The following is a 25147-nucleotide window of genomic DNA, read 5'->3' as shown; positions in this document are numbered from 1 at the left end:
GATGGCTGCCAGAGGCGGGGCTTAGGGAGAGGGCAGTCATTGGCTGGGGGCAGTATGACCCAGAGACCAGTGATTTCTATACCAAGGATTCCCGGCCTGACGACGGGGAATATTCATGAGCATGTGAATCCATGCCAGACCCATGCTGGAGAACAACAGTTACAGGTAAGTAACTTGTTCCATTTTTTACATCAGAGAGATAGCTAGTTTAACAATAGCCTATCCGTGTCGATCATCAAATACGGTGTTTTTCTGGAATGGCTGAAAGGGCTGACTTTTAATTTCCATTTCTCTATATGACTGTGTTTCAGAATTCAGTGAAGCAGTTGTCAGAATTAATCAGGTGTCTGTGCAGCTACCCCACCAAACTGTCCTGCACGGCTGGACCACTGGTCCATGAGGGACCACCAGTAGTCCAGGCCAGCTGCGGTACGGCCTCCCATTCCTTTCCCGGATGCCCCAGTTTTAGATGCTCACAGTCTCTCCCGCATTGGACGGTTTTACCGTTTTTTTAAAATGCCAGTTATCGCTGCATTGCAAGTGTTATGCATCAGTGCACTTTCTGCAAGTTTTTCCTCGATTTGAAATGCCTGGATTACTTACTGATAATCTTCATTACTCCTAGTCCTACTCTTCCTCGTACCGCTACTCAAGAATGAGGTAGCCCACCTCTCACAGGTACCCCTTTTCTACTTCTATTTCCGTTAGTCACGCCCTCTCCTCCACCCTCCTCCCAGCATAACAGCCCGTCTCCCCCGAGCCACAACAGTAAATAACACTGCCAGAAAGGCCCATTCGACAACGGGGGAGGGCGATACGTGAAACTCGTATTGGAACAAGGAAGAGTAGGACTAGGAGTAATGATGAATACTGGTAAGTACTCCAGGCATTACCTCCACATCCACTCTTCCTCATCCCAGTCTCGCATGCCAACTCCAGAGAGAATGGTGCGAGATCACAAACACCACAGACCATATGCAATCTAACCAACACCAATGTATTGCAGCATACAGTTCAAAACAGTATCCACAGAAGCGCCACACTCAATACCCCACACCCGAAAGCCCCAGCTTCCTTAGGGTGGAGGTTTAAACGATAGTGACAAACAAACGTGGCACAGTCAACCAGGTGGCAGCACGACAAATGTCCTAAATATGAACCCCACGTGCCGCTGCGCAAGAGGATGCCATCCCCCGAGTGGACCTACCATGTACCCCAGATGTAAGGGGCGAACGCTCAGAATAATAAATCAGGGAGATGGCATCCCGCAGCCACCTACTGATCGTGGAAACACACGCCCTCTTCCAGGGGCAGTGCCTCCAAATGTGACAAACAGGCTGGAGGAGGAACGAAAGACCCTACTGCGTTCAAATTAACCAGAACAGCCCTCCTGACATCCAGAGTAGATCAGCAACCCTCTCTGGAGGAAGGAGAGGGGAAAAACGAAATGAAGGACAATGTCCTGCGAGACATGACATCTGGAGACCACCTTAGGAAGTAAGGAGAGGTGACACTTAAGGAATAAGGCATCAGGGGAGCCAACCAGATGGGGTGCTTCACAGGAGAGGGTACCATTCTCACCCAACTTCCGTGCCGAGGTGTCACCCACCAGGAAGAATCTTAAGGGTCAGAATCGTAAAACTCACCACCTCCAATGGCTCAAAAGGAGAAGACTGCAGAACCCGCAGTACCAGGGGGGCAACCCAGAAGCAGAGATAGGCCTGGCCAAAGTGAAACTCTTGAGAAGCCTCCCCACCAAGGAGTGACCACCCACATCAGGACCCCCAAAAAAGCAGATGGCAGCCCACTGAGCATGCACTGTTCAGAGAGAGAAGCCTTCCAGGCAAAACTGTAGGATAGGAGCCCCACAACTCAAGGCAGAGGAACAGCCCTGAACCAGGCACCAGGGCATCAAGTGCCCCCAGTGACGCTCATAGGCCTTTAAGGTAGAAGGGTGCCGGTCCCCTTGAATGAAGGGCACCACCTCTTCAGAGAGACCCAACCAAACTAGGTGAGCCCTCTCAGTTTTCAAGCCCCCCAGACCAGGTTCCATGGACCGACCACCCCTGTTGCGCAGAGCACCGGATCCAGGCCCCAGGAGAGAGCAAGCATGGGGGAAATGGCTAGGTTCAGCAAGAGGGGGAACCAACACCTGCAGGGCCAAAAAGGAGCCACCAAGATGACCTCCAACTGAGAATCCCGGATCTGGAGCAGCACCTTCTGGATGAGGGGAAGGGGGGACTGCATACAGAAGCCCTGCTGGCAAGGGGAGGTCATGGCATCGGAGAGCCAGAGACACCAAGGACCGGAAGCAGAAGCTCCCCTGATGGTTGACACAGGCGGCCGTGGCAGTATTGTCCGACCACAAGAGGACCGCCTCCCCCTGCAGCTTCGGGGCAAAGGCCTGTAGAGCCCGGAAGGCCGCCACCAGCTCCCTACAGTTGGAAGACCGGGATGCCTCCACGTTTGACCACATTTCCTGGTGAGTCTGTCCCAAAGAAACTGCAACCTACCCCAACAGGCTGACGTCTGTGGTAACGCTGCTCAGAGAGGGCAGACAGAGAGAGACCCCCTGAACAGATTTGGCAGACGGAGCCACCATTGGAGCGCACCCCGGAGAAGGGGAACCACAGGAATTGGGGCATTGAAGTCAAGAGAAGATCCATTCCAGAACCGGTGGATGTGGAGCAGCACGGGACAAAGATGAAGCCTTGCCCAGGGGACAAGGAACACGGAAGCAACACACAGCTCTAGCCGTCCAGAACCTTGCTCGATAAACTGAAGTTCTGAGTTGGCTGTAGGTGAGACTTGACCAGTTGACTAGGAAGCCCAAGGAGTTCGGAGGGCACAGGTAGTTTCCACATGACAAAGTAGAAGGACCTCTGACTGGGCTTTCAGGAGCCAGTCATCAAGATAACAGAAAAACCTGAATCCCCGAGAGGTGAAGAGCGGCGACGGCTGTCCCCAGAACTTTGGTGAAGAGGCAGGGGCAGATTTCAGGCCGAAAGGCAAGGCTCGGAACTGGAAATGATCCTTGCCCACGGCAAACCTGAGAAACTTCTGATGAGAGGACCAGATTGGAACGTGAAATTAAGCATCCTGCAGATCCAAGGATGCCAGGAAATCCAAGTCTCTCACAAGTGGAATAACACATTGAAGACATTCCATCTTGAAACGTTGAGTCAGAATGTGACAGTTCAGGGACTTGAGCTCCATGATGAGACGGAATGGCCCCTGAGGGCTTCGGCACCGGGAACACCACAGAGTATACGCCCAGACCCTGCTTGCTCCACGGAACCAGTCGAATGACCCTCTTGGACAGTAGGCCCCGCAGGGCATGACGCATGGCCAACTTCTTAATGGGGTGCCTGGGTAGGGACGTCCGAATCGTGCCGGACGGAAGAGGGCGACGGACACAATCTCCAGCTTCTACCCGCAGCGCTACAGCCGATTGACCCAGGCATCTACAGAATGACAAGTCTAAATGTTCCAGAAAAACCTCTGACAACCTCCAACCGGCATGGGCTCGGGACTGCTGCTGGAGTTGAGGGGAGACTCAGCTGGAGCGCCATTTCCGTCCCGTTACAGGAGGACTCCGCACACTACAGCGAGCCATAGAAAGCTGCGGCTGTCTAGCAGGAACAGGACCCCTGAAACAGGAGCCAACTATATTTTTGCAACTGCCCTGCATGTTTGTCAGCTTTAAAAACCCTGTGCACCTTGTCTTCAAGGTTATCCCTAAACAACATGCAGCCTTCAAGGGGCATCTTCATCACCATAGACTTCTGTCTAGAATCTGTCATCCAATCCCTGGTGTGAAGATGCCTGCCACCCGCAACAATGGAACCCATGGACATGGCAGCAGCCTTCACACCATCATGCGCAAGGTCCGACAAAAATTCCACCTGAGCCTTAATCTCCTGTAGAAGCGGAGTCGAGCCAGAGCCATCCTCAGCAGCCTTGATTGCGGACTTCAAGCCCCCGAGTGCAGCCTCAGCTGTATAGGAGGAGTACGTGGCAGAACGTAAGGCCAGATGGGCACCCCCATAAGCCTTCTTCAAGGCAGAGTCCAACTTCCTATCAGTAAGGTCCCTGATGGCATCCTTAGCAGACATGGGAGACCTCCCCACCAGGCTAGGGATGATGTCATTGATCTGGACGACCTGCGGAATGGCTTCCTCCTCCCCCTGCAAGGGATACAGTTTAGTCAAAAAGCGGGGGACCGCAGTCTTATCCAGTTCAGTACATTCTCGTTGGACTTCAGCCTTAATCTCAGCCAGGAGGGGAAGGCCTCTCTTAAGCGTGCCCTTGAACTAGGGCGGAGGCGGCCTAGTACCCTCCTCCAACACAGTCGGGGGTGCTCAGAATCCGGGAACCCCATATAGTGGGACACTTGCAGCAAAACATCAGCCGCTGCCTCCTTGTCCAAGTATTTTCCTTTAAACTCTGCAGACCTGGAGGAGGAGGCATCAGAGGAGGAAGAAAAAGGGGATACCCCCACTACTGCAGTGACCCTGGATACCCTCCTCCTGCAGGCCCTTTCTGAACATTTTTAGAATCTTGTCCTCTGGTGTCCTGCTCCCCCTTCTCCTCTCGCGAAGGGGAGAGGAAGAGGAGTAGGATGGCGAAGGGGAGCGCGGCTCCACATGTCTCAGCTTTGCAGAGCTCTTCCCCATGACAGGCCCCACACTGAAAACGCAGACAGGGGCACTTCCAGCCAACCAAGACACATGTGGTGCCAGAACGCAGGAAAACAGTGTTGCTAAGCAACCACTGCTCGACACCGCACAGCCATCCCACGAATCCAAAAGCCCCAGAAGTCAGGGCGAAAAAAAGAAACTGCCAAACCCAAGCCCCTAACTCCTTACTTCCACCCAGGCGCGATCACCCCAGGCCAGCAGCTGCAGCAGTTGTTCGATTGCCTTGTCTTTAACCTATATGTTGTTGCTTGATGTCCTTGTCTTTAATTTACTGCATTGAGTAAACCAATTTGATCAATTACAATGTTGTGAGGAGCATCATTCAATAGGCGGAGCCCCTTCTTTCTCATATCTTTAAATTTGTGAATAGTCATACCTCAGAATGTGGCGTGCAATCAAATTCAGACTGACCTTTTACAGCAGCAAGCCTATCCGCTCCGTTGTCGGGACCAGCTGGGGTCCGCATCCGACCGAGGCAGGCCTCCTCAACCACCACCTCCATCTATGCCAGCAACAGTGAAAAGATCCTGGCACCCCACCCACCTCAACAGAGGGTGCCTGTCCAGCAGGCACCCCCTGGAGCAAACATCCCCATGACAGAGCGGTCCACAGCTCAGCAGGGGCCGCTCGAGGCACAGGCATCAGGAACGGTCCCCCCCCCAGGGTATGCCACAGGAGGTGGACAAAGTGAGTAGGATTCTGGCCGGAGGCAGACCAAAAGAGCTGTTCTGGCTCATGGGCACAGGGACGTGGCTAAGGGAAATAGAAGTAGAAAAGGGGTTCCTGTGGGAGGTGGGCCACCTCATTCTTGAGTACTGGGACGAGGAAGAGTGGACGTGGAAGTGATGGATTTTGTTTTAGTGGTGCACATTGTGTGCCTGGGCACAATTGACAATTCCCAGCTTTTTATTCGTGACCCTGTTGCGATTGCTATTGCAGGCTACCTTGCAATGCTACTTCCTATCGTCCTACATCATGGCACCTCATCAGTTTAACCTTTGAAAGGCGGCTTCCTATGACAATGACAAGAATTTGCTTCCAAGCTTCCTAGAACCAATAGCTCAGTTCCTCCCCACACACCCGCATTAAACATAAACCATATCACACCACACAATTGTGTTGTTTGCCGTCTAAGCTGTGGATTTATTTACTCTGCCACTGACATACTGACAGATCACATTATGCTGTGAAGGGAGAAAGGCACAGGCCTCTATAGTGCCTAGCCACCAGGCACCGGAGACACATGCCTGTAGCATCTATTGGAATCACAGCCCTGCCTGTCATTACCTTTCCGAGGTCAATCCATTGCTACTGACAAAACCCATTATTAAGAATATTCCACGATGTTTAAAGTATAGATGTCTTACTACATTTGGCACTTTGTAAAAAATAAAAAGTTAATCAAATTAATTACAACGGCATCCCATACTTTCCTTTTCCTGGCGGTTTCCTGAAAGAAGTGAGGTGACTATTGAACAAACAGTTAGAATATGAAAGCCTTGTCAAGGCTTTTATTATCACTTATTTGGACAAAGCTCAGTGCTATAAGACCACTACAGTGGTGATAGGCACGGCATAAAAGACATTTAGCGTAACATAAATTATGAAATTATTTCAGAGTGAGATTTACAGTTGAACCTATTAGACCATGGCAGGTGAACAATCCATTTGGTGGCAAAGTTTACATTCAGAAAGTGCACTATCATTTAACTATGAACAAACCCTTTGTTATCCCTAATTTGATGTACTTTTATACATGTGCCCTGTGCATTAACAACACTTTTTTAAGCCATTGTCTGAATGCGCCAATGAAAGAATGTTTTACAGCTGCACCTGCTTCTTTTCACAAAGATACGTTTGCAGCTATCGCCAAAACACATTATCGCAAACGCTTAAAAAGGTCACTTGTCGTTGCCGATGGCTCTTACAGCAAGCTGCTTCCATTTGTCTCTTTTACCTGTAAGGATCTCATGGTGGCAACAGTAAAGACAGACACAAGTGATCACAGTTCAAGGGTGCTTTTTAAACTGAATATGCAGGTTGGTAAAACACCTAATCTATACCTAAAGCTAAGGTGGGAGCAAGCTACGACCATCAAATGAAAAATAAGCCAGTCCTAGTGGCGTCTTGTCCAATAAAACGGCCTTTGCTAAAGAAACCTATTGCCAGTACTTACTACTAAATACACAAAGGGTGTGGGGTGATGTTTACAAGAAAGAAAGAAGTGTTCACAAATAATACGTCAGGATGTGGTAGCAGATGTCTTCCTTCCTCAAGTTTTGGGCACGGGACAAGGCGGGACTCCGGAGCATAGCACAAGCTCAAGCTTTCCCAGCACAAGACTATATCTCCTTTCTCAACTATTATAACCTTTGATAAATAAGTCTCTTTTCTACAAAAAAAAGTCTCTGGCCGCGAGGACCTGATGTGCTCAAATTAATAAACAAAAGTTATTTTGCATATACACGTTGGATGATGACCTTTCACCCCTGGATCCCCTTCTTCCGGGCTCCGATCCACAAATAGTTCTTAGCCAGATCAGGACCTTTGGTGGTTAATTCTCTTGCTTTTAAGGGCCCGATAGATTGTTTGTTTGTTATTTATTTGATAATGCGCACCAAGCCCTTGGGCAGCCGGGCGCAGCGGTACAAAGAATACTCGAAACTTAGTTACAGTGTTACATAATTGGTACGTGCATAAATTACACTACAGAGTGAAAAACAAATACAGTGCAGGATGCTGAATAGGCAATTCTTATAGAGTATATACAGTAAATGAAGGGAAGCATCAGTTAGGAAGCCTATGGTTACACTTGTAAGTACAAGGAAAGTGAGTCACCAGCCTTTGGATTGTGCAAGTCAGGGAGAGGAGAAGTTATAGGTCATTGGATCGAAGCCATTTGAGAGCGTTGATTCTGAATCTAGTGTACGGAAGTGGGCATCTAAGGTCAATAGGGAGTGTGTTCCATACTTGTGCAGCTTTGACTGGGAAGCTGGTTCCTCCAGCTGTGGAGAGTTTGAATCTGGGAATGTCAAGCAGGAAGATTCAAAATAACAAACAAAAGTTCCTTTCGGTTTGCACTTGCGGTGATGATTCTTCACCCCTGGTTCCCCCTCTTCCGGGCTCAGGCCCCTCTCGAATATGAGCCTCCCTCCATCAGGTTCACTCTGGCTTGTATTCAAAAAAGATTTCTCTGTTGCATTCACTTGTCAATGGGGTGCTGGCTTTTCACCCCTGGATCCCCCTCTTCTGGGCTCAGACCCCTCTTGAATGTCAGTCTCCCTCCGTTGGGTTCACTGTGTGTTACGCTCACCTGGATTCCACAGGGCCGCCGAACAAGGCTGGACTGCAACAGTCTCCACCAGCGTGACTTGTAGTGAAGTGATGAGCGACTGCACCTGCCTACTTAGTTTCGTCTGTTTGGCATGTAGGAAGATTTTCCTAGAGTGGTAAAAATGGCAGGTTAGCTAACCGATAAGAGGAGGTTTACTTCTGCTTTCTACTTCCGTGTCCTCCTTGTGTTCTCTTTACTGTGTCTCACTTATTGTTAAGAAGGATGGGCTCTCCATCCTGCGCCTGTATGCAGGGGTGCGTTGAGACTTGGGTATCCAGTTAACTTCACTGATCCCATAATCTTATGGCAGAGTTCCAGACAACAATGACTCAGAGGTAAGTCTTATACCAATCTTAAGTAGAGTTCTGGTTGTCTTACAGTCCACTCCTGTACCATTTATTTATATTTTTTTCCCTTGCAGAATTGCCAAAGTGAGGTATCTCTTCTCTGAGGGAATGAAGTAAATGCCAAAGTAAGTTTCAGTATTTGCACGAAGCAAAGAAAAAGTGTTTTAGCATGCGATATTGTTAATTCGCGCGATTAATCAGTTGTCCTCTCTTTATTCTGCAGGTGCGGCACTTTCCCGGAGCAAGATCGTGTGATGGTGATTAGCTAAACCGCAAATTAATACTGCTTCAGGTAAGTATCTTGCGGCGCGAGGTTGAATGTTTTTTAGCGAGGCGCAGCTCACCTGTTGTCTTTTGTTTTTGCAGATGCGGCTACTCCGGGTGGCGATCACGTTAGAGTGCCTCGCTGGATCGCATGGACGAACGGAGCATCGGTGAGTATCACGCGGCGCTATGCTAATTGTTCTTAAGATGCTTTCTTGTATAGCGCGGGTAACCGGTGTTCCTTTCCCTGCAGGTGCGGAGACTCCCGGATGATTGCGATGGAGAATCTGATAAGGCTCTTGTTCTAATCTGATCCCTCTTCTTCCCTTGCAGGTTCGGATCCTGAAGAGGGCATGGCTGAAGACTGGGCTGGAGCTGCAGGCACAGTGAACGTTACGCTGCAGAAGTGCAGAATAACGCAAAGCGTGTTCTGTTTTCCGGGCGTGGTTTAAATAGCCTCCCAAAAGTAGTTCCCAGGTAAAGTAGTCCCTGTACCACACCCAATGAAATAGTCCCTTCAAACAGCCTCAAGGTGGGCTGTACATGGTTTCACCACTTGATAACTTGACTTGCCTGAAAAGGCAATATGAGCCTGGCGCCAACAGCGCCAGGACTGAGTTCATGAAGCCCTTAGGCAATCCTTTGGGGCCTTACAGGTCCCCATGGGTGCCAGTACACTGGGCAGACTGGTCTGTTCCTGATGTCTGGGGGCAGGCATCGTGACACTGTGGCTTTCCTCACATTCACAAGTTTTAATGTCTTTTTAAACAGCTCCCCGTGGACTTCCCTCTGCTGGGTTCACTCGTGTCAATACAATGTTCACCAGGGCTTTAGAGTTGACCCCTTTCCATCAGCATCCCTCCGTCATGTTCATATTTGCCAATTAAGCACAATTTCTTCTACTTTCTTATGATGCAGAATTCACTTCCCTTAGCTCTACACTTTTCTGCTGTTCAAAAACTTTTGACTGTACAGAGGATTTTGCTAGACGCCTGTATGACCACTTTGATCCCTTTACTCGTACCGTTCCCAAAGCCTTCTGGTAACAGTAGTTTCAACAATAGGGTAATCAGCCAGACTTTCTCCAGTTAGCGCCCATGTGGTGACAGACTCCCCTACTGCTGGTTTTCCCCTCTCGTATTAACAGTTCTTTGTACTTTTCTTCAATTAGCCGTTCGCTACTTTTGTTCAACACAGTTCGGTTCCTTATCGACTCTCCCCTCGACTCACCGGCTGTGATGAACCGCTTGCCTTTTCTTGTCTCTGGAGTCAAGGCTGGTACCACAGTGGCAAGCGTCTCTCCTTGGCTTGGTTATCAGTGGAGGAGGGCCCCGTGAACCATTGACATCTGCTGCAACACATGCTGGCTATTGTTTGCGGTCTTACGATTCCTTCCACGGAGGGCTCGCAGGCTTGTGTTGGAAATGGCAAGGTTGTTTCTCTCCTTGTCACCCTTTCGGTTCTCGGCACCTTTCTCCTCTTATTCAACAGCCTTACTTGGATAGCTGAGTCGTCGTGCGGTCTGCCTTGCTCGTCCAGTGGTCTTGTTCTCCACCTTTTATTCCTATGGGGGAGGGAAAGGGCCGTTAGGTTTATGTGATGCTGGTCAATTGCCTGACTTTGCCTGACCCTTGTCAGGTAAATGGCTCTGGTGTTAGTCCGTTGTCTGTCGTGGTGTGCGAAGGTGATCGTGTGGAAAAAAGGGGGGCCTTGTATTTTCGGAATATCCTATGTGGTAGGATGGGGAAAAGGTGTTGGAAGTAGGTGGATCCATCGTCTCACCCGTCGGTGTCCCACTTCCACTCCCCAAGGACCCCCCATCCAGGTGATCCTCCCTCACTGGTCCACCCCCAGGAACTGGATCCAATAGTGATGGCCGTGTCCTGGCCACCTGGATGACAGATCCCCGGGACAAGTTAGGGAGACAACTTCAGGTTTCTCACATACCACACACAGAAAAATGCTGCCTCTGTATTACAGCCACACACCGCTGTCTATTGAGATTAATTAGATGTGCTGACAAACCCCTTCCAGGAATGTGTACGCATCAATAAACTGTCTCTTTGCAGAAACGTCACGGTGGGCAGCTCCCAAACTTGCTGCCACTGCAGTGTCCTCGTCCCATCTCTCTACATGCCTCTCAAATTCCAAAGGAATACCGGAATCAATAAATATGCAGTGCCCCTAGGGACGTAATTTCATCAAAATGCCTGGGGTAGCGGAAGTGACATCACACGCCCATCCCCAAGTGACTTCACAGGAAGTGGTTGTTTGACCCCACCTCCCAAGTGACACCACAGGAAGTGATATCATTTGACCTGCCCCCTAGAGACACCACAGGAAGTGATTTCATTTGACCCCACCCCCTGGTGACACCACATGAAGTGGTGTCATTTGACCCCACCCGTGACATCACAGGAAGTGGCATCATAAAGCATTATCCCTCAGTAAACTAAGAAAACTATGGTTACGATATTAATGTAATATGACATACATTTCATACAAGAATGGATCATCATATGTAGTATTCTTTCAAGGCTCATCTTACCACAGGAAGTGTATGAACCCAAATCCCTTTTTTATGTTGATCCGCACTTACTTCAACATGACGACAGAGCGAAATCACATTCTTGGGGGACGGGGCGGATAGGCGGGTATAGGATAGGGCAAAGCCAGGATAAAAGGAGAGAGGGAGAATATTTCACCAGAAAACGTGTTCTTATAGTCAGTGGCCTCCACAATCTTCAATAATTTTGGCACTTATTCTGATTCAACAGGTTACCTTCAATGTTACCTCTCAGTAGGATGTGTTGTGGGAGTTGCAGTTGTTTCACGGACTTCATTATTCCTGCACAAAAGAGCCAGACGTCTCTGATATTCATCTCCTTCAGAACCTACAGCTAAGTCTAAAATGGGTTTCATTAGTGCATTGGCAAATACTTCCACCTGATCATCTTCCTGTATCTCTTCATAGTGCTTGCATAACTCAAGATGAACAAAACCTCTTTTTGTCCATGTGGACTTTAATTCAGTGTGGTTGGTTGTTAGTGGCCCACATACCCACCCAATGAAATGGACTACCACGCACTGTGACTCTGGCAATGAAAGCTAAATCACTTTTTAAGTGGTCATTTAGGGTTTTCACTCCCTGCTCGTTGCCTTTCATTGTTGAGCTGTACAGAGGCCAATATACCTTTCCAGTGATAATCTGGAGCTTCTCGGCCACTCCTGCCAATGCATTATCTAAAATGTTACCACGTGCACCTACGCTAACATTTCGGGGGTGGGGCTAAACCTCAAAATGTTAGGTTAGACACTACGTTCAGAGACTGGGAGAAGGGCAAACATACTTGTGTGGGGGCATCGGAATCTAACTTCTTTACCCATTCTAATGTTACTATTCTAGTGCAGCTTGAATGTTACAAGCAGTTAACAGCCAGAACTTCGAAAGTGACTCATATTGGTTGAACATGAAACTGTGCTGCCTGCCACGGAGTCCATCACTCAAGATTGCGTCCTTGTGATGTTACTGGGGAAAAGAAGGCAGGAGAAACAGCATGCACCTCTGCTGCAAAAGTTTTAATTATTGGAAACACTTGCGAAAAACAACTTCTATCCGTTAATGCTGCTGTAAGATGAATAATATGAATATGCAGCTAATTTAGATGTCTCAGTGAAACATAGCCAAAGCGCAATGTCTTGTTATTCCACCAGGTCAGCTTCATTTTGACCCATCGCACATCCACCACTAGCAACTGACTTTGCTTACCATAGAGCACACATAATGGCTTTATGACGGACGCTGCAACGATACAATTGATAAACTGTCTAAAGTGCTTCCCTGCAACACAAAACCCCACGCCACTGGCGTACACAAACTGGTACAGCTGGTTTAGTCGGGAATTCAGTTGTCATGCTCTGAGAGATGACAGACCAAAGTTGCCTCTCTGGCTTGCCTAATGTGTATGTAGGTGTACAAATTGTATCGTATTATTGTCACATCGCCCCTGCTTGTATACTTTAAGGTATAAACAGCAAAATGTTTTAGTGAGCAACATAAGGGCGAGGATTAAATTGGGTTGGGGAAATTAGGGGGTGACAGTGAAAAAACAACGGGCCTAACATGAAGTTAAGTCATGGAGGTGCGGGCAAGTGTTTTTCCAGTTCCCCACTTTACCCCCATACCGCGTTTTTACTACCTACTTTATTTCCCTTGCCAGTGAGGTTCGCCCAAATCTTAATAGTAGCCAGGGGCACTTTCAGATTTGTATTTGTGTGCATTTATTGCTGCAGAAGCAAACTCCTCAGAAACACTGCATATAAGCAAACAGCAGCGGGCAAAGCAATCCCTACATAGGCTGCTTCACAGTGCTGGCTGGTGACTATTGAGGAAGATGTGACCCGGAGGATGGACGAAAAAGTCACATCAGACCGATAAAACACTATATAATTCCTCCCATCCAATCTCTTACACTCCAGGGCCATGAGGGGCAGCGGTGGAGATTAGGTGGGATGGATGGTGCTACTGTACGTCTCCCATGGTGCTCCCTGAATAAGAGGTGGGGTTTGAGAGCAGTCTTGAAGGTCTGTTCCATGGTTATCTTCATATCATGCAGCAGCAGGGAGTTCCAATAAGAGGGATCAAGAAAGGCAAGGGACTAGCGAAAGAGATGAGGCATAGGGGACTGACTGGGCAGTGCTTGCGATTGCATAGTGCGAATCACACATTGACATTTCTGGTGGTCGACTATGTGAATTCAAAATCCCTTGAAAAAAGAGTTGGCCAGATTGCGTGGGCGCACAAGGGGCACATGAATGGACTTAATCAAGTGGGGTGAGGGGTTGAATAGGGCCCAGTGTTGCATGGAAAACCGTACCGCCTGAAGGCAGTGGGCAGAGGTCAGTGCAATCATGTATTACTGTCTAAGAACACAGCTAGACAGAAAACACGATATTGAGTAGTAGAATGCAGGCAGGCAGTGGGAGCCCAAGGCAAGGGCTGGCGTGGCATCTGTGAGTGTGTCTCATGCAGCAAGGCCGGCCCTGCTCCTGCACGCTAGCACTTAGAGTTGGCAACATGTGGCATGATGGATCTGCCAAAACTCGGAGTCCCTACAAGTGATTCAGTTTATAGTTTACAAGACTATAGAGTTGCTCCATATGTAATTATAATGACCATTCATATATTTCACACCACAAAGTTCTCTCTCTAGGCTTACTCATGGCAACTTTTTAAAATCACTACCCATGATAAAGTACCTCGACTATGAAAGAGTGCCACTTCCTGTAATGTACTTACATGTGATGTTAGTTTTGATGTTAATCTATATGCTGATTGTGCTTTTTGTATGTCTTTGTCAATGTTGTCACACACAAATACTAGGCAGGCACTGGAGAAAACTCAGCGCCCTGTATACAGAACAGTCTTACAGTTTATTTTGTGTGCTCTGTGGGTGCTAAGATGCCATTTGACACTAGTCTAATGTTATCCAAAAAGTGCATATGAACGGTGGGGGCGCAGAAGAGGGGTATGAATGACTAGCGTGGCTGCTTGCAGCACCCCGCACTGTCTTTTTCTGACACGCCTCCCCACCCCACTCTTTATATGCTGAATGTCCAGAATGATTGTTGGTTGAGAGACAAAACAGCAGTGCTCATTTCTGTACACTTAGGATGTATTCACAATCACATAGATTCCGTCTCGTGCCCTCATCTGTCTCGTACTCCAAAACACATAAATGGGTCGATTCCATTACAAATAAAATAATAATAAAAACAAACCTGTGGAGTTTCCCAACTTGTCAAGTTGCTTAGTTTTGTTTGCTTTTATTAAAAAGAAGAAAATGAGCAGCAGTAAGCGGCCATAAAAGTTCAATACCTTTCCATATTGTATAACATGTCTAATGTTCCTTCTTAATGCATTTCCTATGTAACAGTGGTGGCACATTGGGGAGAAGGTTGTACACATTCCCAAGTAAGCAAGCTAGTTTACAATTTGTCGAAGAACGAATGCCTGTAACATAACACGTTTTTTTCTGAGAGCTTTTGTAAAACGATATTCATTGTTGAGGAAGATGGGAAGGCCTATTCTCTGCCTCCCCATCCACTGTCACATATGTAACAAAGAACATCATCGCATCACACACACACGCACACACAAATGAGCCCCCAAAGGCCGCAACCGCACCCGTCTGTTGGAACTTCGGCGCATTGTCTCTCCGGCTCTTGGACAACAAGCGTGCTTTTGCCGTTTGCTGATGGCCTGATGCACTCTGTACTTTACAGTAGACTAGAAATAGAATTAATGGCACGACACATGCCATTATCGTTGGGCCTTCCTACATGCAGGCCACTAGGCCAGTGTATTCAACAAAGGTAGCAGGCGCCCCTCTCTCGGAAGAACAAGGCATGATAACCTGTTGAGTGGTTGTTAACCACATCGAGAGTTCGCAGCCATCTGCTTTTTGCTCACTGTACCTTTCACAGATGGGAAATATCTATTTGCATATCAGTCTTTGTCCCGCCCACATGGGCAGTCTAGCACCGAAATGCTATGGCAATTCCTCTCTGAACAAGAGTACCAACAGCAATCCCATACACGTGTTTCAGCCTTGTTGGGCATCATCAGTGAGGTGAAGCTGAGCCTCTCTAAGCACAGTAAGCAGGGAGTCCACGTCTTGTTGCCCCCAGGTAACCTAGGGTGACCAACCCCAAGTTCCTTCAAAGAATTCAACAAAGGTAGCAGGCGCCACTCTCTCGGAAGAACAAGGCATGATAACCTGTTCAGTGGTTGTTAACCACAAGTTCGCAGCCATCTGCTAGGCCAGTGTAGCCAGCACGCACAGATCAGATCACAGGGACCGGTCTTGGGACCGAAACCAACACAAGCCGCAACAACGTCACTCGTGCTAACAAAGCGAACTGAGTGGTCGATGGTGGACCTCTCAGTTCGCATGCTCCTCCCTCTGCCTCTCCTCCGGCTCGCCTCGGCTCCTATTCTACTCACAGCTACCTCTGGAGTCGTCAGTCCAGGACCAAGTAAATGTGGAGACTCAGCGTGGTGGCGGGCTACCAGGCCTGCTACTGCGGCTGCTCACAGACACAGTCATACTCCTGCCTGCCTGGCTGCAAACAAAATGGAGGGAGCTCAAAGTGGACCGTGCCAATTGCATGCCTCCCTCGTGCGCAGTAATTTCAAATTAGCCACGCCCTTTGCATCTTCCTGATTGGAGGATTGGACAGGGGTAGCAATCAATTGGAAAGGGGTTGCAAGCAAATAGCCAGGGGTAGCAGTAGCTACCCCTGGTTACCCCCAAATGACGTCCATGAGTGCCCCCCAGTCCGGCGTAGGTTACATGGCCCAGAAATACCTTGCTGCAGGTGCCACAGTAATGGCAAAGCTGGGCCAAGGCCAGTCCCGGAGGCGGCTGGTTGGCACTGTGTCAGTGCCAGGGACATTTTTTTTTTTAAACCACACAGAAAGCACCAGTTAGCTCAACTGCCTTAGCACAAATCTGTGCATTCCTCGAAGACAATTAAACATATCACACAACACTGTTTTAAACTATCTGCCTTATTTCTACATGTTCATATTTACCATGCCAAAAATGTACATTTTAGGTAGAATGTAACATTTTCCTCACATTATCTATGAAGCATGCCTTTGTCAAACATTGAAACTCAAACACGTAACCTTTTCCCACATTACCTTTGGTTATGAGTGTTTAGTAGGCCATTTTGCTTTCTGCCCAACTGCATTCTAATATTTGTAGTCTTCCATTCAAGATGGGGTGATTAATGCCACAATTGTAAACTTTTTGCCTAGCATATTTCTATAAGAATGTATATATTATTGTGAGTACTTTACCATGGGTTGTATACTTTTCAAGTACTCTTTATAAACAGTGTATTGTTGAAAGCCAAACGTGGGGGTGAGAGTTGAAAGAATTAGGGCAAGTGAGTCATTAATATTTGCCCAGGATGTCGGAGTAGAGGTTACAGTCCTGGAGACTGGAGGGGTTGTTTTCCCGGGTTCATGTTACGTGGGTGGACAGCGTCTGCCCCCTTTTTTAAGGAGGCAAACGCAATCCCATTTAGAAGTTTTTGAGGCCAGCATTTTTTTAAAAGTTGGATCGCTCAAGTGTTCGGCTACTAGGATTTCACCCCAGGTTGTCATATTTCCAGTGCAGATGCTTACCCACACTGGTGTAGTAAATCTACAGCCAGCCAAAGCAAGGCTGGCTGTAGATGTGTCTGGCTCGTTGGGCCCAATTTTAAAATGATGTTTGGGGTCCCACTTGCTTACAGCTGGGAAATCCAGTCTGCATATATTATAGAGATAAAGGAAACCGGGGGTTAATAATTGCAGAATATTACATGACAGGCAGCCAGCTGGGTGCTGAAACACTGAATGTCCAGTGAATGCCAGTCAGCTCTTTGTCATCAAGATGCTAATGTAGTCGAAACCAGAGTAAAAATGCAAAGAGGTGAAATGTTGGCTGCTGGATACTGCAGGAGGCCTGGGAGAGGGGATAGCCTGAGGGCGCCAGCAAGGCATCTTGTAGCATGTGCTCTTCAAAGCACACATTTAATGTATTGAATTAAAACATATATTTGCTTTTGATACAAATTCCAGCATGGGGGCAGCTGCTAGATGATAATTTTAAATGAAAGGTTGAAACTCACTAGCCCCATCAGCAAAACAAAATATTTTTCCATCATTACTGGATATCTATATAATGAATATCTTTATGCATACAACATGGATTGCCTTTCTCCCACAGATTCTTCATCTGATAGATATTCCCTCCAGCTATGCTGCTTCTGAACATTTTTGACAGGGGGCGTAATGCTCGGCAGCTGGTCGTTGGCTCTGGACGTGATATCCGGCATTGTATAAAAACCTTGTCACTACGACCCACACGTCAGTTTCTTTGTTCCGCACACTAACACGCTGCTTGGGAACACAGGCTAGTCTTCGACTCACTCGACGTTTTCGTCAGAAAACCTTTTGTTTTTTTCAATTGCTCGACGCGAGATGTCAGTCGCTCAGGTGTCTGGCGTCAAGCGATGTTCCGAATGTGGCACCAAGATGTCCATTACTGATCCACACAAGTTGTGTTTCTGGTGCCTCGGCATTGGTCACAGGATTGACGGGTGTCTGTCATGTGCCAAAATGCAGCCCAAATCCCTTCGCGATTGATCAGCTAAACTTGCTCTTGGTCGCCTGCCCTCTAACTCACCACTGCGGTCGACGGTTCGGTCTTGGGAGGCCGAAACGGAGGGACACACTTCCAAAAAAGAACAAAGGCGGAAGAAGAAATGGTCCCACTCGAGGAGCCGTTCTTCCTCGTCCCAAAAGAAGAAAAGGCGTCACTGCCATTGTCAGGACTCCGATTTGTCGACAAATAAAGGTTAGCCATCGGCAGGGCCTACTACCCGCCAAGAGTGGGAGGATTTTAAGTCTTCTATGCGTAACATGTTTAAAAAGCACGCTGCAGTTGGCGCGGTTAACACCCCCCCCACGCAGCATGCTTCAGAACCAAAAGCGACGCTGAACATTTCCGACCCCTCTAGTGCCCCGGTACCAACATCGTCGGCACTGATAAATCTTTCGACACCAAAAGAGGTCCAATGGAAGACAGATCAACACTGTGCATCCAAGGATGTCGACGCTACTGCATCTCGACACCGACATCCACCATATCTGCGTCAAAAGACAAACCCTTGATGTTGACAGTAGTCACGAAAACCTTCACACCAGAACCCCGGTCTTCATTTTTCAATAACATGGCAGGTATCTCCGGCGGTAATGACGCCAATGATCAGGGGGATGTCGACCCCATTTTCTTGGATGCAGGAGGGATCGATTATTTTGAAGATCAACATCCTCTTTTACAGCTCGCTCAAGTCCTCCATGATGCCAGCGGCCTGGACACCTCTGCAGATCTCGAACTTTAGCAATCCCAGCCCTATGTTCATAATATGTCTAAATTCAGGGCTTTAGTAGAAAGGGTTATTGCTGCCTTAGGATTGCATTCATCAGTGGCGTCGATACAAGGTTATGACCATACTGATATTTTAGATGAAGGCCTTACCACAGAGTGCAATATGCCTTTAAACCCTCCCATTGCTGATCCTTTAACAATTCCTTGGCCGCATCCTTGTTTTATTCCTCTTTCTGGGAATGATAGGCTGGCTAGAGGGGACCTTTCCTTCCTCTCCTCTCACCCTTCCCCAGAGGCTTGTTATGCAGGCCGCCACTGTCTCATCTAGACTTGCATCTTCCACTTCCACTCTGCCTCCCGACAGGGAAGCAAAAAAAGTTGATGCATTAGCAAAAAAAACATTTACTTTGGGCAGTATGGCTTTTAAAGCTACAAATGCGGCAAGTAGTTTTGCCAAGTACTCAGGTGGTCTATGGACAGCAGTTGAAAATGCTGCGCAGTACATCCCAGAAGGAGAGATGCGCAAGGGCTTCCTACAGCTAGTGGAGGATGGGCAGGAGGTGGCCAGGCAGTCATTGCGAACGGCCCTGGACATTGCTGACTGTGTCGGCTGATCTATGGCGTCAGCAGTAACGCTAAGAAGACAGGCCTATTTAAAAACTTCTGGTTTCTCGCCTACTGTCCAAGTTAAACTTCTGAATACGCCTTTTCGAAGGTGCCCTTGGAAGGTGATCTTCTCTTCTGTTCAGCCAGAAAGCCGACGATTCCTTACAAGAATTTAAGGAATCCAAAATCGCTGCTAAGTCTTTAGGCCTAGCTGCGTATCCGTCCAAACCTGCCTTCAGCTTCGCCTCTAGGGCACGGGGCTACAGATGGTATGCTCCTTATTGCAGGAGAGCCCAGATCCCACCAGCCAGGCAAGGGCAGAGGCACTTCTCGTACTCCGGAAGGGGCAGAGGGGCTTCTAGAGGCCAACAAGCACCGCCAGCAGTGACCCAGCCTCCGAAGCCGCTTTTATTTTCCCCTCTCACACGCACCGGTTGGAGGACACTTGACAGAGCATTTGCTACAGTGGTAGGAAATTACATCCGATGTCTGGGCTCTTCAGCTCATTCAGTGGGGTTATTGTTTGCCATCTGTAAGAAAACCACTGGACAGACCCCCACAACTCCCAATTCAACCATTACGGGAGCTCCAGGAAGAACTGAGAGCCCTGTTGTTGAAGGGTGCCATGGAAGAGGTACCGCCCGAGCAGAGACAATCGGGTTGGTATTCCCGGTATTTCCTGGTACCCAAGAAGGGAGGAGGTCTCCGTCCCATTCTGGACCTCAGGGCCTTGAAAAAGTTCTTGAAGAAAGACATATTTAGGATGGTGACGTTGAGACAAATTCTCCACGCTCTCGAACTACAGGACTGGCTGGTGTCAGAAGAGCCACAGGACGCTTATTTCCATGTGCCAATCCATCGAAAGCACAGGAAGTTCAGAAGGTTCACCATTGGGGTGATGCGCTATCAGTTCAAGGTGCTTCCCTTTGGTCTAACCTCTTCACCAAGCTCATGGCGGTAGTTGCGGCTCACCTCGGGAGATCCGAGGTCCACGTATTTCCATATCTGGATGACTGGCTGATCCTAGGGAAATCTGCAGTGCAGGTCTTGTCCCATTTAGAGGATGCCTGTTTGCTGCTGCACAAGCTAGGCTTCTCCCTAAATTTAAAGAAGTCCCAAATTATGCCAGTCCAGAGGCTCCAGTTCATCAGAGCAGTCCTAGACACCCGGGTGGGGAAGGCTTTCCCTCCCAGGGAGAGAGTAGTCATCTTGACACAAATGGTCGACTTGTTCCCGGACCATGCCACTCTACCAGCGGCTTCCTTCCTCTGCCTCCCTGGTCTCATGGACATTTTTCTAGTGCCAGAGGCCAGATGGCGCATGCAATCCTTGCAGTGGCTCCTGAGGGCTCAGTGGTCCCAGTACCTTGGCACTCTCTCGGATCTCCTCATGGTGTCCACGTCAGTGGTCAAATGCAATGGAGTTGCGAGCTATCAGGCTTGCCCTGAAAGCATTCGCCCCGTCTCGGCAGGGGAAACATGTCCTCGTTCTGACGGACAACACAGTGGCAATGCACTATCTCAACAAAAAAGGAGGTGCACTCCCGCACCCTCTGCACGGAGGTGATGATGCTTTGCTTCTGGTTGCTGGAAAACCAGATCTCAGTCTCTGCAGTTTATCTGGCGGGCACAGAGAACAACTTGAGGATGCTCTGAGCAGGCAGGGTGTGCTCTTGCACGAGTGGGAAGTGTGCCAGGAAGTCCTAGAGGTCTTCCCTCTCTGGGGTACCCCAGCAGTGGATCTGTTTGCAACCAAGTCCAACAGGAAGTGCAGACAGTTTTGCTGGAAGGAATTCCCAGCGAACGGTGCACTGGGGGACGCTTTTCTGGTGGATTGGACATTCCCTTTCCTTTACGTGTTCCCTCCGATTCCTGTCATTCCATGGGTTCTCCAGAGGTTGAAGAGGTTTCGAGCGACCGTGATCTTCATCGCCCTGGACTGGGCGAGGAGAAAGTGGTACTCCGACCTCTTGGATCTGTCCATCTGTCCACCTCACCTGTTTCCTTGGCAGTCGGATCTCCTAACCCAGTCAGAAGATCGGATACTCCAACCGACCCTCGAATCCCTCAACCTACATGCGTGGCCCTTGAGAGAATGAGGTGTGATGACTGGGATCTCTCTGACGAAGTACTTGAGGTGTTGCTGGCTGCACGCAGACCGTCTACAAGATCTTTGTACACATGCAGATGGAGAAGATTTGAGGCTTGGTGCAGGGAACGCGAGATTGACCCCATCTCTTGCCCCACAACTTCATTAATGGAGTTCCTTCTGTCACTGGCCTCAGCCGGTCTTCACGTCACCACAGTCAATGGTTACTTGGCGACATTGTACATGTTTAAGAGATTGCCAGATCAAGGTTCTTTTTTTACGATCCCGGTGATGGCACAATCCCTGAAAGGCCTTGTAAATAAATTTCCGCCAACTCCCTTTGTTGTCCCAGATCGGACCTTAATCTGGTACTGAATTTTCTGATGGTGGCTTCTTTTGAGCCTATGCATTTTTGTCTCTTAAGACATCTCTCTTGGCTATTAGGCGGGTGAGTGAATTGCAGGCCTTATGCTGTAAACCACCCTTCCTGTGTTTTTTCCGGGATAAAGTCTTATTCGGGTTAAGGCCTGGCTTCCTCCCCAAGGTTGTCTCAGAATTCCACCTGTCTCAATCCATCGTCCTCCCGGTCTTCTAACCCCCCCCCACACCCTTCTTAGAAGGAGAAGAGTGTGCTGAGTTATTATATTGCAAGGACAGCTGATTTGGTGGCCTTTTCCTTAGCCCATAAGGGCCTGCCCATAACTGAACTTTATCCTGCTGGATAGTTTTCTGTATAGCGGAAAGCTACCAGTCCACTGGAAAGGAATTACCGGCAGGCATCAGGCCCCATTCGCCAAAAGGGAGTCTCAGCGTCAACAGCATTACAGAGGGGAGTCCCTGTCTGGGATCGTTGTCGTGTTGCAACATGGTCATCTCTTCATATCTTTACTAGGCGCTATAGCCTGGATGTGGCTCGTACAACTGATGCGCGTTTCGGCACGGCATAGTATAACTCTGCCCGTCTCCTTCATCTACTGCTTTGGGAATCTATCAGATGAGCAATCTGCGGGAGAAAGGCAATCTTCTGAAGGGGAAATGACTTACTGTAAAGTTCTTTCAATGGATTCTTCTCCCGCAGATTCCTCATCTCCCCTCCCATCCAGCCCGCTTCGAAAGTCGGTGGTTAGTGCGCATCTTCTCTTTCACGTTGACTTGGTGATGGTCCTCTGTGTCAATTTTCTTACTTCCCTGACACATGTTAAAAAAAAAAAGACATTTTTATGACGCTACTTGATAGTGTCTGTTGCAATTCTTCCTCCTTGGGAGGTCTATAATAATTTCATTTTTAAGGGCTCATTAGCCCGTTTGTTCTCTCTGTTTTCCTTTACAGCGTGATGTGCTCAGGGAAAAAAGGGGGAAATTGGGGCGATTTATACGACGCCTGTCGTAACGTCCAGAGCCAACAACCATATGCTAAGCAAGACGGATCAACCGCAGGTCGTGGTCCACTACGCCCACTGTCGAGAATTTTCAGAAGCAGCAGAGCTGGAGGGAATATCTATCAGATGAGGAATCTGCAGGAGAAAAATCTGTAGAAAGAACATTACATTAAGTAATGTCTTCTTCTCAATACAAGCTGCTTTAAAATACACCATCACACTTGCACACGTAAGAATAATGTACCACCATTAGCATGTAAAACCTAATGCTTTTAATATGTCATATTTCTGTGGGTTTGGACAGTAAATTGCACATTTTAGAAGCCATTCTTCCCAAATGTTCACTCGCGGGAGAACCCCCTGCATACCCTTGATGTGGTTGGGCTTGCTTGCTGCACCCGCTCGCTCCCGAATTCACCAGAAGAAATGTTCACTGCACCACCTTTCAAAGTGTTGGGAAGGAAACAAACCCATTCCCCCCCAGGCGCTTTAGGGTGAGGCGAGCCCCATTGGAAGAACTATAATAGACCAGGGGGCAGGGGGGCGTCATAAAGGTGCCCACACAATCATAACATTTTACGCAATTTCGACGTTTAGACATAGTGCGCGCATATAAGAAGACACCATTTTGCAGGTATTAAGTAGCCATAGTCGAAGCATAGGGCCTGCATGGCCATGCCATATTTAGTGTGTTAGACAAAGGCCGCAAGCTTGAAGGGGAAATCTGAATGGGCCCAAGCGATGATGAGAGGGTTCCACGCTGCCAACCTCCACAGAAACCCTTCTTTGTTCTAAAGTTTTTGCCAATATGTGGGTTCTAGAAAGAATATGCCCTGCAAGGGCACAAGACAGTATTGGGCGCCTTGGTGTACGTGTTAACACAAGCAGGCCAGAACAGGTCTCCAACCCCCACCCAGCCAACTACGAGTTATAGCTCCTACAACTGCCATCGTCTTGAGACCCCTGAATTCCAAGATACTGGTTGACCCCAGAGCACCGACCATAAATCAATCAACCATAAAAGATCTAAGAGCACAGTCGTCCCACCTTTATTTCATAATGACATGATTTGTAATGCGTGGTACAGGGAGGGATAAATGATTGTTCAAAAGCGAGGGTGGAAGCTGAGAGATGCGATTGGGATAAGTGAAGTATGTGTGGGTTAGTGTGACCTCAAGACTCCCCCTGTGCCAGTCTTCGAGCATGCCAGGTGCACTGTATAATGATAGAGTATCACTATTTACAAATGTAGCTAATTGCTTCTTTGGCCTTGTTTCCCTGGAAACGATGAGCCCAGCAGACCCCACGTGATGGAAGACGGACGGACTGGTCTGGGACCAGTGACCTGGCATCCCCTATCGAGCAGGTCGACCATGTATAGGGTCACACCAACCAGCCACGTGGGTTTCCACTGTATACAATGACGTGATCCATGACGCTGTGTCTCCTTTTAAGCTTCTGCTTGTACCCTTTCTCGGCAGAACGTTCCATGGCAGCAGAGTTCTTTGCTGACACACCTCTTTTTGTAGAAATAAAACACTTGTTATCCTTGCAAGAGTTTCTTGGGCCTTTTTTCCCTAGCAGGTTGTATTTCTTCTAGTTTGTGCGTTTAGGGGTGTGCCTGCTGCCACTGTGCACTAAGGATAAAAACAGTTGGGAAGAATGCCTTGGAAGGAATCTCCTTCATTTCAATAACTGTTCTAACAGTAAAAAGTGAACAGAGCCTCTGGAGTAGTATCCCTCCTCTCAGTAAGTGGTACAGGACCGTTAAAATCAGAGATGATTAAAAGTGTGATGCATTCAATAGAGCCCTCAAAGAAGCATGGAGGGAACTAGAAGGGCTCATAAGAACTATTGTGAAAAACAAATAGAAGGGCAGTTTGAGTCACAGAATCAGGAGAAAGGAGTTATTCTCCTGGGTTGCATTTGTTGTATCAGAAGCTAAAGGTTGTAAAGGACTGTCAAGAGAAGGTTGAAGTTGTGGAGCCAGGAGAAGGGAGTCATTCCCCTGGCATTTTCTCTTCCGGAAGAAGAATTGAAATAAAATACTTTTGAACATCGCCACTAGGACTGATCCCTACAGAACCAGGAGAAGGGAGTCATTCTCCTGATACTATTTAGGTTTCTTTCTGCTTTTAAGTGGAAGGGCTAGAGAAGAGGAGATCTTTGGACAGATGATGGATATTCATTTGGATCTCCACCCTGATAACGAACACCCCAGTTATTTTTTTTAAAAGAAAATATAATATGGTTTATTACAAACCTTTCATAATTAACATCCATTACATTTCATCAAAGCTTAGAAAGAATATATGATACAGCACTGTTCAATCCCATAAAACAAACCTAAAAATACAAGGCCTATAATATCTTCTATCCTCCTTTTGCTATTTACAAATTCAACCCTTCCTCCATAAATTTAATTACAGCCAATATCATTGAATAATTCTCCCCAATTATAAGCACCTTCCACCATTCCTCT

General features: G+C 48.0%; 1 protein-coding gene across 5 annotated transcripts in view; it reads left to right on the top strand.

Moving 5' to 3' along the window:
- The window catches only part of LOC138472640 (putative 4,5-dihydroxyphthalate dehydrogenase), a 2792617-nt gene that overhangs the window by 1610177 nt on the left and 1157293 nt on the right, over nucleotides 1–25147 (top strand). The window lies entirely within an intron of this gene.

Source organism: Ambystoma mexicanum, chromosome 8 (genome assembly GCF_040938575.1).
Source record: "Ambystoma mexicanum isolate Mex_15411 chromosome 8, UKY_AmexF1_1, whole genome shotgun sequence".
Taxonomy (NCBI): Eukaryota; Metazoa; Chordata; class Amphibia; order Caudata; family Ambystomatidae; genus Ambystoma; species Ambystoma mexicanum.
Note: the sequence above shows the minus strand (reverse complement) of the source record. Positions and strands in the feature narration are given on the sequence as shown.